Below are 14,871 nucleotides of genomic sequence, written 5' to 3' on the forward strand. Positions count from 1 at the left end.
GGCGAGTGGCATTCGAAGGAGAGTGGCGGTGACGGAGAGTGGCGGGGAAAGATAGTGGCGGAGAAGGAGAGTGGCGGGAGAGAAGGAGAGAGGCGGGGGAAGGAGAGTGGCGGGGGGACGAGAGTGGCGGGGGAAGGAGAGAGGCAGGGGAAGCAGAGAGGAGGGGGAAGGAGAGAGGCGGGGAAGGAGAGTGACGGGGGAAGGAGAGAGGCGGGGAAGAAGAGTGGCTGGGGAAGGAGAATGGTGGGCGAAGGAGTGTGGCGGGGAACGAGAGAGGCGGGGAAGGAGAGTGGCTGGGAAGGGGAGTGGTGGGGGAAAGAGACTGGCAGGGAAGGAGAGTGGCGGGGATGGAGAGTAGCGGGGGAAGGAGAATGACGGGGTAGGAGAGTGACGGGGAAGTAGAGAGGCTGGGGAAGGAGCGAGGCGGGGAAGTAGACAGGCTGGGGAAGGAGACTGGTGGGGGAAGGAGAGTGGTGGGGGAAGTAGAGAGGCGGGGTAGGAGAGAGGCGGGGAAGGAGAGAGGCGGGGAAGGAGAGAGGCGGGAAAGGAGAGTGGTGGAGGAAGGAGAGTTGTGGGGGAAGGAGAGAGGAGGGGAAGGAGAGAGGAGGGGAAGGAGAGTGGCGGGGAAGGAGAGAGGCAGGGTATGGAGAGAGGAGGAGGAAGCAGAGTGGCGTGGGATGGAGACAGGCGGGGAAGGAGAGAGGCGGGGGATGGAGAGTGGCGGGGAATGAGAGTGGCGGGGATGGAGAGTGGCGGGGGAAAGAGAGTGGCAGGGGAAGGAGAGAGGCATGGAATGGAGACAGGCGGGGGAGGAGAGAGGCAGGTTATGGAGAGAGGTGGAGGAAGCAGAGTGGAGTGGGATGGAGACAGGTGGGGAAGGAGAGAGGTGGGGAAGGAGATTGACGGGGTAGAAGAGTGACGGGGAAGGAGAGGGGCGGGGAAGGAGAGAGGAGGGGGAAGGAGAGTGGCGGGGAAGTAGACAGGCTGGGGAAGGAGACTGGCGGGGGAAGGAGAATGGCGGGGGAAGGAGACTGGCTGGGGAAGGAGAATGGCGGGCGAAGGAGAGTGGCGGGGAAGGAGAGTGGCGGGGAAGGAGAGTGGCGGAGGGTAGGAGAGAGGCGGGGAAGGAAAGAGGCGGGGGGGTGGAGAGTGGCGGGGGAAAGAGAGTGGCGGGGAAGGAGAGTGGTGGGGGAAGGAGAGAGGCGGGGAAGGAGAGAGGCGTGGGATGGAGACAGTCGGGGAAGGAGAGAGGCGTGGGATGGAGAGTGGCAAGGAAGGAGAGTGGCGGGGAAGGAGAGAGGCGGGGAAGCAGAGAGGCGGGGAAGGAGAGTAGTGGAGGAAGGAGAGTGACGGTGAAGGAGAGTGGCGTGGTAGGAGAGTGACGGGAGTAGGAGAGTGAAGGGGGAAGGAGAGTGGCGGGGAAGGAGAGAGGAGGGGAAGGAGAGTGGCGGGAGAAAAGCAGAGTGGCGGGGAAGGAGAGTGGCGGGGATGTAGAGAAGCTGGGGAAGGAGAGGGGCGGGGGAAGAAGAGAGGCGGGGGAAGGCGAGTGGCGTGCGAAGGAGAGTGGCGGTGAAGGAGAGTGGCGGTGAAGGAGAGTGGCGGGGAAGGAGAGTGGCGGGGAAGGAGAGTGGCGGGAGAGAAGGAGAGAAGCGGGGAAGGAGAGTGGCGGGGATGGAGAGTGGCGGTGGAAAGAGAGTGGCAGGGAAGGAGAGTGGTGGAGGAAGTAGAGTGACGGGGAAGTAGAGTGACGTGGTAGGAGAGTGACGTGGTAGGAGAGTGACGTGGTAGGAGAGTGACGGAGAGGGTGTGTGGCGGGGAAGGAGAGAGGAGGGGGAAGGAGAGTGGCGGGAGAGATGGAGAGAGGCGGGGGTAGGAGAGTGGCGGGGATGTAGAGAGGCTGGGGAAGGAGAGTGGCGGGGAAGATGTGTGGCGGAGGAAGGCGAGTGGCGTGCGAAGGAGAGTGGCGGTGAAGGAGAGTGGCGGGGAAGGGGAGTGGCGGGGAAGGAGAGTGGCGGGAGAGAAGGGGAGAGGCGGGGGATGGAGAGTGGCGGGAATGGAGAGTGGCAGTGGAAAGAGAGTGGCGGGGAAGGAGAGTGGCAGGTGAAGGAGAGAGGAGGGGGAAGGAGAGAGGCGGGGATGGAGAGTCGCTGGGGAAGGAGAGTGGCTCGGGAAGGAGAGTGACGGGCGAAGGAGAGTGGCGGGGAAGGAGAGTGGCGGGGAAGGAGAGTGAAGGGGAAGGAGAGTGACGGGCGAAGGAGAGTGGCGGGGAAGGAGAGTGGCTGGGATGGAGAGTGGCTGGGGAAGGAGAGTGGCGGGCGAAGGAGAATGGCGGAGAAGGAGAGCGGCGGGGAAGGAGAGTGGCGGGAGGGAAGGAGAGAGGCGGGAGAAGGAGAGAGGCGGGGGAAGGAGAGTGGCGTGGGAAGGAGAGTGGCGGGAGTGAAGGAGAGTGGCGGGGGAAGGAGCGAGTCAGGGGAAGGAGATTGGCAGGGGAAGGAGAGTGGCGGGAGGGAAGGAGAGTGGTGGGTGTAGGGGGAGGAGAGAGGCAGGGGAAGGACAGATGTGGGGCGGAGGATAGAGGCGGGGCACAAGATAGAGGTGAGGAAAGGAGAGTGCAGTGGAGGAGAGTGGCGGAGAAGGAGAGTGGCTGGGGAAGGAGAGTGGCGGGCGAATGAGAGTGGCGGGGAAGGAGAGTGGCGGGGAAGGAGAGTGGCGGGAGGGAAGGAGAGCGGTGGGAGAAGGAGAGAGGCGGAGATGGAGTGTGGCGGGGAAGGAGAGAGGCGGGGGAAGGAGAGTGGCGTGGGAAGTAGAGTGGCGGGAGGGAAGGAGAGTGGCGGGGGAAGGAGCGAGTCAGGGGAAGGAGATTGGCAGGGGAAGGAGAGTGGCGGGAGGGAAGGAGAGTGGTGAATGTAGGGGGAGGAGAGGGGCAGGGGGAAGGACTGAGGTGGGGTGGAGGATAGAGGCGGGGTGGAGGATAGTGGTGGGTCACAAGATAGAGGTGGGGAAAGGAGAGTGGAGTGGAGGAGAGTGGCGGGGGAAGGAGGGTGGCGGGGGAAGGAGAGTGGCAGGGGAAGAAGAGTGGCGGGGGAAGGAGAGTGGCTGGGGAAGGAGATTGGCGGGGGAAGGAGAGTGGCGGGAGGGAAGGAGAGTGGCGGGTGAAGGGAGAGGAGATAGGCGCGGGGGAAGCAGTGAGGCGGGGCAGAGGATAGATGCGGTGCGGAGGATAGAAGCGGGGGAGGGGAGAGTCGGGGGAAGGGGAGTAAGCAAAGAGGCGAGGGAATGGTGGTAAGGAGAGTGGCGGGGAAGTGGGGAAGGAGAGAGGCGGGGAAGGAGAGTGACGGGGAAGGAGAGTGGCGGGGAAGGAGAGGTGGGGGAAGGAGAGAGTCGGGGATGGAGAGAGGCTGGGGAAGGAGAGTGGCGGGGGAAGGAGAGTGACGGGGGAAGGAGCGTGGCAGGGAAGGAGAGAGGAGGGGAAGGAGAGAGGCGGGGATGTAGAGAGACTGGGGAAGGAGAGTGACGTTGAAGGAGAGAGGCGGGGGAAGGAGAGAGGCGGGGAAGGAGAGTGGCTGGGGAAGTAGAGTGGGAGCGCAGGAGAGTGGTGGGGAAGGAGAGAGGCGGGGATGGAGAGGGGCGGGAAGGAGACAGTCGGGGGAAGGAGAGAGGTGGGGTAAGTAGAGAGGCGGGGGAAGGAGAGAGGCGGGGGAAGGAGAGTGGTGGGAGGGAAGGAGAGTGGCAGGGGAAGGAGAGTGGCGGGAGGGAAGGAGAGTGGTGGGTGTAGGGGGAGGAGAGAGGCAGGGGGAAGGACAGAGGTGGGGCGGAGGATAGAGTCGGGGTGGAGGATAGTGGCGGGGCACAAGATAGAGGTGCGGGAAGGAGAGTGGAGTGGAGGAGGGTGGCGGGGGAAGGAGGGTGGCGGGGGAAGGAGGGTGGCGGGGGAAGGAGAGTGGCAGGGCAAGGAGAGTGGCGGGGAAAGGAGGGTGGCGGGGGAAGGAGATTGGCGGGGGAAGGAGAGTGGGGGGAGGGAACGAGAGTGGCGGGTGAAGGGGAGGAGAGAGGCGTGGGGGGAAGCAGAGAGGCGGGGCAGAGGATAGAGGCAGGGCGGAGGATAGAAGCGGGGGAGGGGAGAGGCGGGGGAAGGGGAGTAAGCAAAGAGGCGAGGGAACGGTGGTAAGGAGAGTGGCGGGGAAGTGGGGAAGGAGAGAGGCGGGGAAGGAGAGTGAAGGGGAAGGAGAGTGGCAGGGAAGGAGAGAGGAGGGGGAAGGAGAGTGGTGGGAAAGGAGAGTGGCGGGGATGGAGAGTCGCGGGGGAAGGAGAGTGACGGAGTAGGAGAGTGACGGGGAAGGAGAGAGGCAGTGTTGGAGAGAGGAGGGGGAAGGAGAGTGGCGTGGAAGTAGAGATGCTGGGGAATGAGAGTGGCGTTGAAGGAGAGTGGCGGGGGAAGGAGAGTGGCGGGGAAGAAGAGTGGCGGGGAAGGAGAGTGGCGGGGAAGGAGAGTGGCGGGAGGGAAGGAGAGAGGCGGGGGAAGGAGAGTGGCAGGGATGGAGAGTGGCGGGGTAAAGAGAGTGGCGGGGAAGGAGAGTGGCGGGGGAATGAGAGAGGTGGGGAAGGAGAGAGGCGGGGATGGAGAGATGCGGGGAAAGGAGAGAGGAGGGAGAAGCAGAGAGGCGGAGGAAGGAAAGAGGCGTGGATGGAGACAGGCGGCGAAGGAGATTGGCGGGGAAGGAGAGTGGCGGGGGATGGAGAGAGGCGGGGGAAGGAGAGCGGCGGGGATGGAGAGTGGCGGGGAAGGAGAGGGGCGGGGATGGAGAGTGGCGCGGAAGGAGAGTGGCGGTGAAGGGGGGAAGGAGAGAGGGGGGAAGGAGAGTGGCGGGGTAAGGAGAGTGCCGGGGAAGGAGAGTGGCGTGGGAAGGAGAGTGGCGGGGAAGGAGAGAGGCGGGGATGGAGCGAGACAGGGGAAGGAGAGTGACGGGGAAGGAGAGAGGCGGGAGGGAAGGAGAGTGGTGGGTGAAGGGGGAGGAGCGAGGCAGGGGGAAGGACAGAGCTGGGGCGGAGGATAGAGGCGGTGTTGAGGATAGAGGCGGGGCACAAGATAGTGGCGGGGAAGGAGAGTGGAGCGGGAGAGAGGCGGGGGAAGGAGAGTGGCGGGGGAGGAGGAGAGTGGCGGGTGAAGGGGGAGGAGAGAGGCGTGGGGGAAGCAGAGAGGCGGGGCAGAGGATAGAGGAGGTGCGGAGGATAGAAGCGAGGGAGGGGAGAGGCGGGGGAAGGGGAGTAAGCAAAGAGGCGAGGGAACGGTGGTAAGGAGAGTGGCGGGGGAAGTGGGGAAGGAGAGAGGCGGGGAAGGAGAGTGACGGGGAAGGAGAGTGGCGGGGAAGGAGAGAGGAGGAGGAAGGAGAGTGGCGGGGAAGGAGAGAGGAAGGGACAGGAGAGAGGCAGGGATTTAGAGAGGCTGGGGAAGGAGAGTGGCGGGGGAAGGAGAGTGACGGGGAAGGAGCGTGGCGGGGAAGGAGAGAGGAAGGGGAAGGAGAGAGGCGGGGATGTAGAGAGACTGGGGAAGGAGAGTGGCGGGGAAGGAGAGAGGCGGGGATGGAGAGTGGCGTCGGAAAGAGAGTGGCGGGGATGGAGAGTGGCGGGGATGGAGAGTGGCGGGGATAGAGAGTGGCGGGGAAGGAGAGTGACGGGGTAGGAGAGTGACGGGGAGGGAGAGTGCCGGGGTAGGAGAGAGGAGGGCGAAGGAGAGAGGCGGGGAAGTAGAGAGGCTGGGGAAGGAGAGTGGCGTTGAAGGAGAGTGGCGGGGGAAGGAGAGAGGCGGGGAATTAGAGTGGCTGGGGAAGGAGAGTGGCGGGCGCAGGAGATGGCGGGAAAGGAGAGTGGCGGGGAAGGAGAGTGGTGGGGAAGGAGAGTGGCGGGAGTGAAGGAGAGAGGCGGGGAAGGAGAGTGGCAGGGGAAGGAGGGAGGCGGGGAAGGAGAGAGGCGGGGAAGGAGAGAGGCGGGGGGAAGGAGAGAGGCGGGGAAGGAGAGTTGCTGGGGAAGGAGAGTGGCGGGCACAGGAGAGTGGCGGGGATGGAGAGTGGCGGGGAAGGAGAGTGGCGGGGAAGGAGAGTGGCGGGAGGGAAGAAGAGAGGCGGGGAAAGGAGAGTGGCGGGGATGGAGAGTGGCGGCGGAAAGAGAGTGAAGGGGAAGGAGTATGGCAGGGGAAGGAGAGAGGCGGGGAACGAGAGAGGCGGGGAAGGAGAGAAGCGGGGGAAGGAGAGAGGCTGGGGAAGGAGAGTGGCGTTGAAGGAGTGTGGCGGGGAAGGAGAGAGGCAGGGAAGGAGAGTGGCTGGAGAAGGAGAGTGGCGGCGCAGGAGACTGGCGGGGAAGGCGAGTGGCGGGGAAGGAGAGTGGCGGGGAAGGAGAGTGGCAGGAGGGAAGGAGAGAGGCGGGGAAAGGAGAGTGGCGGGGATGGAGAGTGGCGGGAGAATCAGAGAGGCGGGAGAAGCAGAGAGGCGGAGGAAGGAGAGAGGCTGGGGATGGAGAGTGGCGGGGAAGGAGAGAGGCGGAGAAGGAGGGTGGTGGAGGAAGGAGAGTGACGGGGTAGAAGAGTGATCGGGATGGAGAGTGGCGGGGAAGGAGAGAGGCGGAGAAGGAGGGTGGTGGAGGAAGGAGAGTGGCGGTGGAAGGAGAGTGACGGGGTAGAAGAGTGATCGGGATGGAGAGTGGCGGGGGAAGGAGAGAGGCGAGGAAGGAGAGTGGCTGGGGAGGGGGAGTGGCGGGGAAGGAGAGTGGCGGGGAAGGAGAGTGGCGGGAGGGTAGGAGAGAGGCGGGGGAAGGAGAGAGGCGTTGGATGGAGACAGGCGGGGACGGAGAGAGGCGGGGAAGGAGAGAGGTGGGGGAAGGAGAGAGGCGGGTAAGGAGAGTGGCTGGGGAAGAAGAGTGGCGGGCGAAAAGGAGTTGCGGGGAAGGAAAGTGGCGGGGGAAGGAGAGAGGCAGGGGAAGGAGAGAGGCGTGGGATGGAGACAGGTGGGGAAGGAGAGAGGTGGGGGATGGAGAGTGGCGGGGAATGATAGTGACGGGGTAGGAGAGTGACGGGGAAGGAGAGTGGCGGGGAAGGAGAGAGGAGGGGGAAGGAGAGAGGCGGGGATGTAGAGAGGCAGGGGAAGGACAGGGGCGGGGGAAGGAGAGTGGCGAGGAAGGAGACTGGCAGGGGAAGGAGAGTGGCGGGAGGGAAGGAGAGAGGCGGGTGTAGGAGAGAGGCAGGGATGGAGAGTGGCGGGGGAAAGAGAGTGGCGGGGAAGGAGAATGGCGGGGGAAGGAGAGAGGAAGGGAAGGAGAGTGGAGTGGGAAGGAGAGTGGCAGGAGGGAAGGAGAGTGGCGGGGGAAGGAGAGAGGCGGGGGACGGAGAGAGGCGGGGGACGGAGAGTGGCGGTGAAGGGGGCAAGGAGAGAGGCGGGGGAAGGAGTGTGGCGGGAGTGAAGGAGAGTGGTGGGTGAAGGGGAGGAGAGAGGCAGGGGGAAGGACAGAGGTGGGGCGGAGGATAGAGGCGGGGTGGAGGATAGAGGCGGATCACAAGATAGAGGTGAGGGAAGGAGAGTGGAGTGGAGGAGAGTGGCGGGGGAAGGAGGGTGGCGGTGGAAGGAGAGTGGCGGGGAAGGATAGTGGCAGGGGAAGGAGAGTGGCGGGAGGGAAGGAGAGTGAGGGGTGAACGGGAGGAGAGAGGCACGGGGGAAGCAAAGAAGCGGTGCAGAGGATAGAGGCGGGATAGAAGATGGAAGCGGGGGAGGGGAGAGGCGGGGGAAGGGGAGTAAGCAAAGAGGCGAGGGAAAGGTGGTAAGGAGAGTGGCGGGGAAAGTGGGGAAGGAGAGAGGCGGGGAAGGAGAGGGGCGGGGGAAGGAGAGAGGCGGGGCAAGGAGGGAGGCGGGGGAATTGGGAGGAGAGAGGCGGGGAAGGGAGTGGAGGGGAAGGGAGAGAGGCGGGGTGAGGCAAGGGGAGGGGCAGGGGCAAGGAGAGCGGCGGGGTAGCAAGGGGGCGGCGGGGTAGGGGCAAGGAGAGCGGCGGGGGTCAAGGAGAGCGGCCGGGGGGATAGTGGCGGCGGGAGGAAGGGTAGAGGGAGAGAGGGGTTGTGATAGAGGGGGGAAGGAGAGAGGGGGAAGGAGAGAGGGAGGAATGAGAGAGGTGGGGGGAGGAGAGTGGCGGGGAAGGATAGTGGAGGGGGAAAGAGTGTGACGGGGAAGGAGAGTGGCGGGGGAAGGAGAGAGGCGGGGAAGGAGAGAGGCGGGGAAGAAGAGAGGCGGGGGAAGGAGAGTGGCGGAGAGGAAAGTGGCGGGGGAAGGAGAGAGGCGTGGGATGCAGATAGGCGGAGAAGGAGAGAGGCGGGGGATGGAGAGTGGCGGGGAAGGAGAGTGGCGGGGAAGGAGAGAGGTGGGCAAGGAGAGAAGTGGAGGAAGGAGAGTGACGGGGGAATGAGAGTGACGGGGTAGGAGAGAGGAGGGGGAAGGAGAGAGGCGGGGATGTAGAGAGGCAGGGGAAGGACAGTGGCGTGGGAAGAAGAGTGGCGGGGAAGGAGAGAGGCGGGGAAGGGGACTGGCAGGGGAAGGAGAGTGGCGGGCGAAGGAGAGTGGCGTGGGAAGGAGAGTGGCGTGGGAAGGAGAGTGGCGGGAGGGATGGAGAGTGGCGGGGGAAGGAGCGAGGCGGGGAAGGAGAGTGGCAGGGGAAGGAGAGTGGCGGGAGGGAGGGAGAGTGGTGGGTGAAGGGGGAGGAGAGAGGCAGGGGGAAGGACAGAGGTGGGGCGGAGGATAGAGGCGGTGTTGAGGATAGAGGCGGGGCACAAGATAGAGGTAGGGGAAGGAGAGTGGAGTGGAGGAGAGTGGTGGGGGAAGGAGGGTGGCAGGGGAAGGAGATTGGCTGGGGAAGGAGAGTGGCGGGAGGGAAGGAGAGTGGCGGGTGAAGGGGAGGAGAGAGGCGCGGGGGAATCAGAGAGGCGGGGTAGAGGATAGAGGCGGTGCAGAGGATAGAAGCGAGGGAGGGGAGAGGCGGGGAAGGGGAGTAAGCACAGAGGCGAGGGAACGGTGGTGAGGAGAGTGGCGGGGAAAGTGGGGAAGGAGAGAGGCGGGGAAGGAGAGTGACGGGGAAGGAGAGTGGCGGGGAAGGAGAGAGGAGGAGGAAGGAGAGTGGCGGGGAAGGAGAGAGGAAGGGGCAGGAGAGAGGCAGGGATGTAGAGAGGCTGGGGAAGGAGAGTGGCGGGGGAAGGAGAGTGACGGGGAAGGAGCGTGGCAGGGAAGGAGAGAGGAAGGGGAAGGAGAGAGGCGGTGATGTAGAGAGGCTGGGGACGGAGAGTGGCGGCGAAGGAGAGTGGCGGGCAAAGGAGAGTGGAGGTGAAGGAGAGTGGCGGGGAAGGAGAGTGGCGGGGATGGAGAGTGGCGTGGGAAAGAGAGTGGTGGGGAAGGAGAGTGGCGGGGATGGATTGTGGCGGGGGAAGGAGAGTGACGGGGTAGGAGAATGACGGGGAGGGAGAGTGGCGGGGTAGGAGAGAGGAGGGGGAAGGAGAGAGGCGGCGAAGTAGAGAGGCTGGGGAAGGAGAGTGGTGTTGAAGGAGAGTGGCGGGGAAGGAGAGTAGCGGGAGTGAAGGAGAGAGGCGGGGAAAGGAGAGTTGCGGGGATGGAGAGTGGCGGGGGAAAGAGAGTGGCGGGGAAGGAGAAGGGCCGGGGAAGGAGAGAGGCGGGGAAGGAGAGTGGCTGGGGAAGGAGAGTGGCGGGAGCAGGAGAGAGGCGGGGACGGAGAGTGGCGGGGAAGGAGAGTGGCGGGGAAGGAGAGTGGCGGGAGGGAAGGAGAGAGGCGGGGAAAGGAGAATGGCGGGGATGGAGAGTGGCGGTGGAAAGAGAGTGACGGGGAAGGAGGGTGGCAGGGGAAGGAGAGAGGCGGGGAACGAGAGAGGCGGGGGAAGGAGAGTGGCGTTGAAGGAGTGTGGCGGGGGAGTAGCGAGGCAGGGGAAGGTGAGTGGCAGGGGAAGGAGAGTGGCGGGAGGGAAGGAGAGTGGTGGGTGAAGGGGTAGGTGAGAGGCAGGGGGAAGGACAGAGGTGGGGCGGAGGATAGAGGCGGGGTTGAGGATAGAGGCGGGGCTCAAGATAGAGGTGGGGGAAGGAGAGTGGAGTGGAGAAGAGTGGCGGGGGAAGGAGGGTGGCGGGGGAAGGAGATTGGCTGGGGAAGGAGAGTGGCGGGAGGGAAGGAGAGTGGCGGGGAAGGAGAGATGCGGGGAAGGAGAGGGGCGGGGGAAGGAGAGAGGCGGGGCAAGGAGAGAGGCGGGGGAATGGGGAGGAGAGATGCGGGGAAGGGAGTGGAGTGGCAGGGAGAGGGGTGGGGTGGGGCAAGGAGAGGGGCAGGGGCAAGGAGAGCGGCGGGGTAGCAAGGGGAGCAGCGGGATAGGGGCAAGGAGAGTTGCGGGGGTCAAGGAGAGCGGCCGGGGGGATAGTGGCGGCGGGAGGGAGGGGAGAAGGAGAGAGGGGTTGTGATAGAGGGGGGAAGGAGAGAGGGGTAGGTGAGAGGGGGGAGGTGACGGGGAGAAGGTGAGAGGGGGTAGGAGAGAGGGAGGAATGAAAGAGGTGGGGGGAGGAGAGTGGCGGGGAAGGATAGTGGTGGGGGAAAGAGTGTGGCGGGGAAGGAGAGTGGCGGGGGAAGGAGAGAGGCGGGGAAGGAGAGAGGCGGGGAAGAAGAAAGGCGGGGGAAGGAGAGTGGCGGATAGGAAAGTGGCGGGGGAAGGAGAGAGGCAGGGGAAGGAGAGATGCGTGGGATGGAGACAGGCGGGGAAGGAGACATGTGGGGAAGGAGAGAGGTGGGGAAGGAGAGAGGTGGAGGAAGGAGACTGACGGGGGAATGAGAGTGACGGGGTAGGAGAGAGGAGGGGAAGGAGAGAGGCGGGGATGTGGAGAGGCAGGGGAAGGACAGTGGCGGGGAGGGAGAGTGGCGGGGAAGGAGAGAGGCGGGGAAGGAGACTGGCAGGGTAAGGAGAGTGGCGGGCGAAGGAGAGTGGCGGGAGGGAAGGAGAGTGGCGGGGGAAGGAGTGAGGCGGGGAAGGAGAGTGGCAGGGGAAGGAGAGTGGAGTAGGAAGGAGAGTGGCGGGACAGAAGGAGAGTGGCGCGGGAAGGAGAGAGGTGGGGGAAGGAGAGTGGCAGGGGAAGGAGAGTGGCGGGAGTGAAGGAGAGTGGAGGGTGAAGGAGGAGGAGAGAGGCAGTGGGAAGGACAGAGGCGGGGCGGAGGATAGAGGCGGGGTGGAGGATAGAGGCGGGTCACAAGATAGAGGTGAGGGAAGGAGAGTGGAGTGGAGGAGAGTGGCGGGGAAGGAGGGTGGGGGAAGGAGAGTAGCAGGGGAAGGAGAGTGGCGGGGAAGGAGAGTGGCGGGGAAGGAGAGTGGCGGTGAAGGAGAGTGGCGGGAGGGAAGGAGAGTGACGGGTGAAGGAGGAGGAGAGAGGCGCGAGGGAAGCAGAGAGGTGGGGCAGTGGATAAAGGCGGGGTGGAGGTAAAAGCGGGGTAGGGAGATGCGGGGGAAGGGCAGTAAGCAAAGCGGCGAGGGAAAGGTGGTAAGGAGAGTGGTGGGGGAAGTGGGGAAGGAGAGAGGCGGGGAAGGAGAGGGGCGGGGCAAGGAGAGAGGCGGAGGAATGGTGAGGAGAGAGGCGGGGAAGGGAGTGGAGGCACAGGGAGAGGGTCGGGGTGGAGCAAGGGGAGGGGCAGGGGCAAGGAGAGCGGCGGGGGGGATAGTGGCGGCGGGAGGGAGGGGAGAGGGAGCGAGGGGTTGTGATAGAGGGGGGAAGGAGAGAGGGGGAAGGTGAGAGGGGGGAGTTGACGGGGAGAAGGAGAGAGGGGGAAGGAGAGAGGCGGATTTGGAGAGTGGCGGGGGAAAGAGAGTGGCGGGGAATGAGATTGGCGGCTGAAGGATAAAGGCTGGGAAGGAGAGAGGCGGGGGATGGAGAGAGACGGGGGAAGGAGAGAGGCGGAGGAAGAAGGAGAGAGGCGTGGGATGGAGACAGGCGGGGAAGGAGAGAGGCGGGGAAGGAGAGTGGAGAGGGAAGTAGAGAGGCTGGGGAAGGAGAGTGGCGGGCGAAGGAGAGTGGCGGGGAAGGAGTGTGGCGGGAGTGAAGGAGAGAGGTGGGGGAAGGAGTGAGGCGGGGATGGAGAGTGGCGGGGGAAGGAGAGAGGTGGGGAAGGAGACAGGCGGGGAAGGAGAGTGGTGGATGCAGGAGAGTGGCGGGGGAAGGAGAGTGACGGGGTAGGAGAGTGGTGGGGAACGAGAGAGGCGGGGAACGAGACAGGCGGGGAAGGAGAGTGGTGGATGCAGGAGAGTGGCGGGGGAAGGAGAGTGACGGGGTAGGAGAGTGATGGGGGAAGGAGAGTGGCGGGGAAGGAGAGAGGAGGGTGAAGGAGAGAGGCGGGGAAGTAGAGAGGCTGGGGAACGAGAGTGGTGGGGGAAGGAGAGTGGCAGGGAAGGAGAGTGGCGGGGAAGAAGAGTGGCGGGGAAGGAGAGTGGCGGGAGGGAAGGAGAGAGGCAGGGGAAGGACAGAGGCGTGGATGGAGATTGGCGGGGGAAAGAGAGTGGCGGGGAAGGAGAGTGGCGGGGTAAGGAGAGAGGCGGGGAAGGAGAGAGGCAGGGAAGAAGAGAGGCAGGGGAAGGAGAGTGGTGGAGGAAGGAGAGTGGTGGGGGAAGGAGAGTGGCGGGGAAGGAGAGTGGCGGGGAAGGAGAGGGGCGGGGGAAGGAGAGAGGTGGGGGAAGGAGAGAGGCGGGGATGGAGAGTGGCGGGGGAAAGAGAGTGGCGGGGAATGAGAGTGGCGGCTGAAGGATAAAGGCGGGGAAGGAGAGAGGTGGGGGAAGGAGAGAGGCGGGGGAAGGAGAGAGGCGGGGGAAGGAGAGAGGCGGGGAAGTAGAGTGGAGAGGGAAGTAGAGAGGCGGGGAAGTAGAGAGGCTGGGGAAGGAGAGTGGCGGGCGAAGGAGAGTGGCGGGGAAGGAGTGTGGCGGGAGGGAAGGAGAGAGGTGGGGGAAGGAGAGAGGCAGGGATGGAGAGTGGTGGGGGAAAGAGAGTGGCGGGGAATGAGCGTGGCGGGGAAGGAGAGAGGTGGGGGAAGGAGAGAGGTGGAGGAAAGAGAGTGGCGTGGGATGGAGACAGGCGGGGAAGGAGAGAGGCGGGGGATGGAGAGAGGCGGGATAGGAGAGTGGTGGAGGCAGGAGAGTGGCGGGGGAAGGAGAGTGACGAGGTAGGAGAGTGACGGGGAAGGAGAATGGCGGGGAAGGAGAGAGGAGGGCGAAGGCGAGAGGCGGGGAAGTAGAGAGGCTGGGGAACGAGAGTGGTGGGGGAAGGAGAGTTGCGGGGGAAGGAGAGTGGCGGGGAAGGAGAGTGGCAGGGAAGGAGAGTGGCGGGGAAGAAGAGTGGCGGGGAAGGAGAGTGGCGGGAGGGAAGGAGAGAGGCAGGGGAAGGACAGAGGCGTGTGTGGTGAGTGGCGGGGGAAGAGAGTGGCGGGGAAGGAGAGAGGTGGGGGAAGGAGAGAGGCGGGGGAAGGAGAGAGGTGGGGGAAGGAGAGACGCCGGGGAAGGAGAGTGGCGGGGAAGGAGCGTGGCGGGAGGGAAGGAGAGTGGTGGGGGAAGGAGAGTGGCGTGAGGGAAGGAGAGTGGTGGGGGAAGGCAGAGGAGAGAGGCAGGGGGAAGGACAGAGGTGGGGCGGAGGATAGAGGAGGGGTAGAGGATAGAGGCGGGTCACAAGACAGAGGTGGGGGAAGGAGAGTGGAGTGGAGAAGAGTGGCGGGGAAGGAAGGTGGTGGGGGAAGGAGAGTGGCAGGGGAAGGAGAGTGGCGGGGGAAGGAGATTGGCGGGGAAGGAGATTGGCGGGGGAAGGAGAGTGGCGGGAGGGAAGGAGAGTAGCGGGTGAAGCGGGGAGCAGAGAGGCACGGGGGAAGCAGAGAGGCGGGGCAGAGGATAGAGGCGGGGTGGAGGATAGAAGCGGGGAGGGGAGAGGCGGGGATATGGGAGTAACCAAAGAGGCGAGGGAACGGTGGTAAGGAGAGTGGTGGGGGAAGTGGGGAAGGCGAGAGGCGGGGAAGGAGAGGGGCGGGGGAAGGAGAGAGGCGGGGCAAGGAGAGAGGCAGTGGAATGGGGCGGAGAGAGGCGGGAAGGGATTGGAGGAGAGAGGCAGGGGAAAGGAGGGGAGGGGTTGGGAGAGGGGCGGGGTGGGGCAAGGAGAGGCACGGGGCAAGGAGGGCGGCGGGGTAGCAAGGGGAGTGGTGGGGGTGGGGCAAGGAGAGCGACGGGGGGCAAGGAGAGCAGCGCGGGGCAAGGAGAGCGGCCGGGGGGATAGTGGCGGCGGGAGGGAGGGGGAGGGAGAGAGGGAGAAATGAGAGAGGCATGGGAGGAGAGTGGCGTGCGAAGGACAGTCGCGGCGAAGGAGAGTGGCGGGGGAAGGAGAGAGACGTCGGAAAGAGAGAGACGTCGGAAGGAGAGTGCCGGGGAAAGGAGAGAGGATGGGCATGGAGTCAGGCGGGGAAGGAGAAAGGCGGGAAGGGAGAGTGGCGGGGAAAGAGAGTGGCGGGAAAGGACAGTGGCGGGGGAAGGAGAGAGGCGGGGAAGGAGAGAAGCTGGGGAAGCAGAGAGGCGGGGGAAGGAGGGAGGCAGGGAAGGAGAGAAGCAGAGGAAGGAGAGAGGCGGGGGATGGAGAGTGGCGGGGAAGGAGAGTGGTGGAGGAAGTAGAGTGGCAAGAGAAGGAGAGTGATGGGGTAGGAGAGTGACGGAGAAGGAGATTGGCGGGGAAGAAGAGAGGCAGGGGAAGGAGAGAGGCGGGGGAAGGATAGAGGGGGAGGAAGGAGAGAGGCGTGGAATGGAGAGAGGCGGGGAAGGAGAGAGGCAGGGAAGGAGAGTGGTGGAGG

This window comes from Hemiscyllium ocellatum, chromosome 5 (assembly GCF_020745735.1).
Source record: "Hemiscyllium ocellatum isolate sHemOce1 chromosome 5, sHemOce1.pat.X.cur, whole genome shotgun sequence".
Taxonomy (NCBI): Eukaryota; Metazoa; Chordata; class Chondrichthyes; order Orectolobiformes; family Hemiscylliidae; genus Hemiscyllium; species Hemiscyllium ocellatum.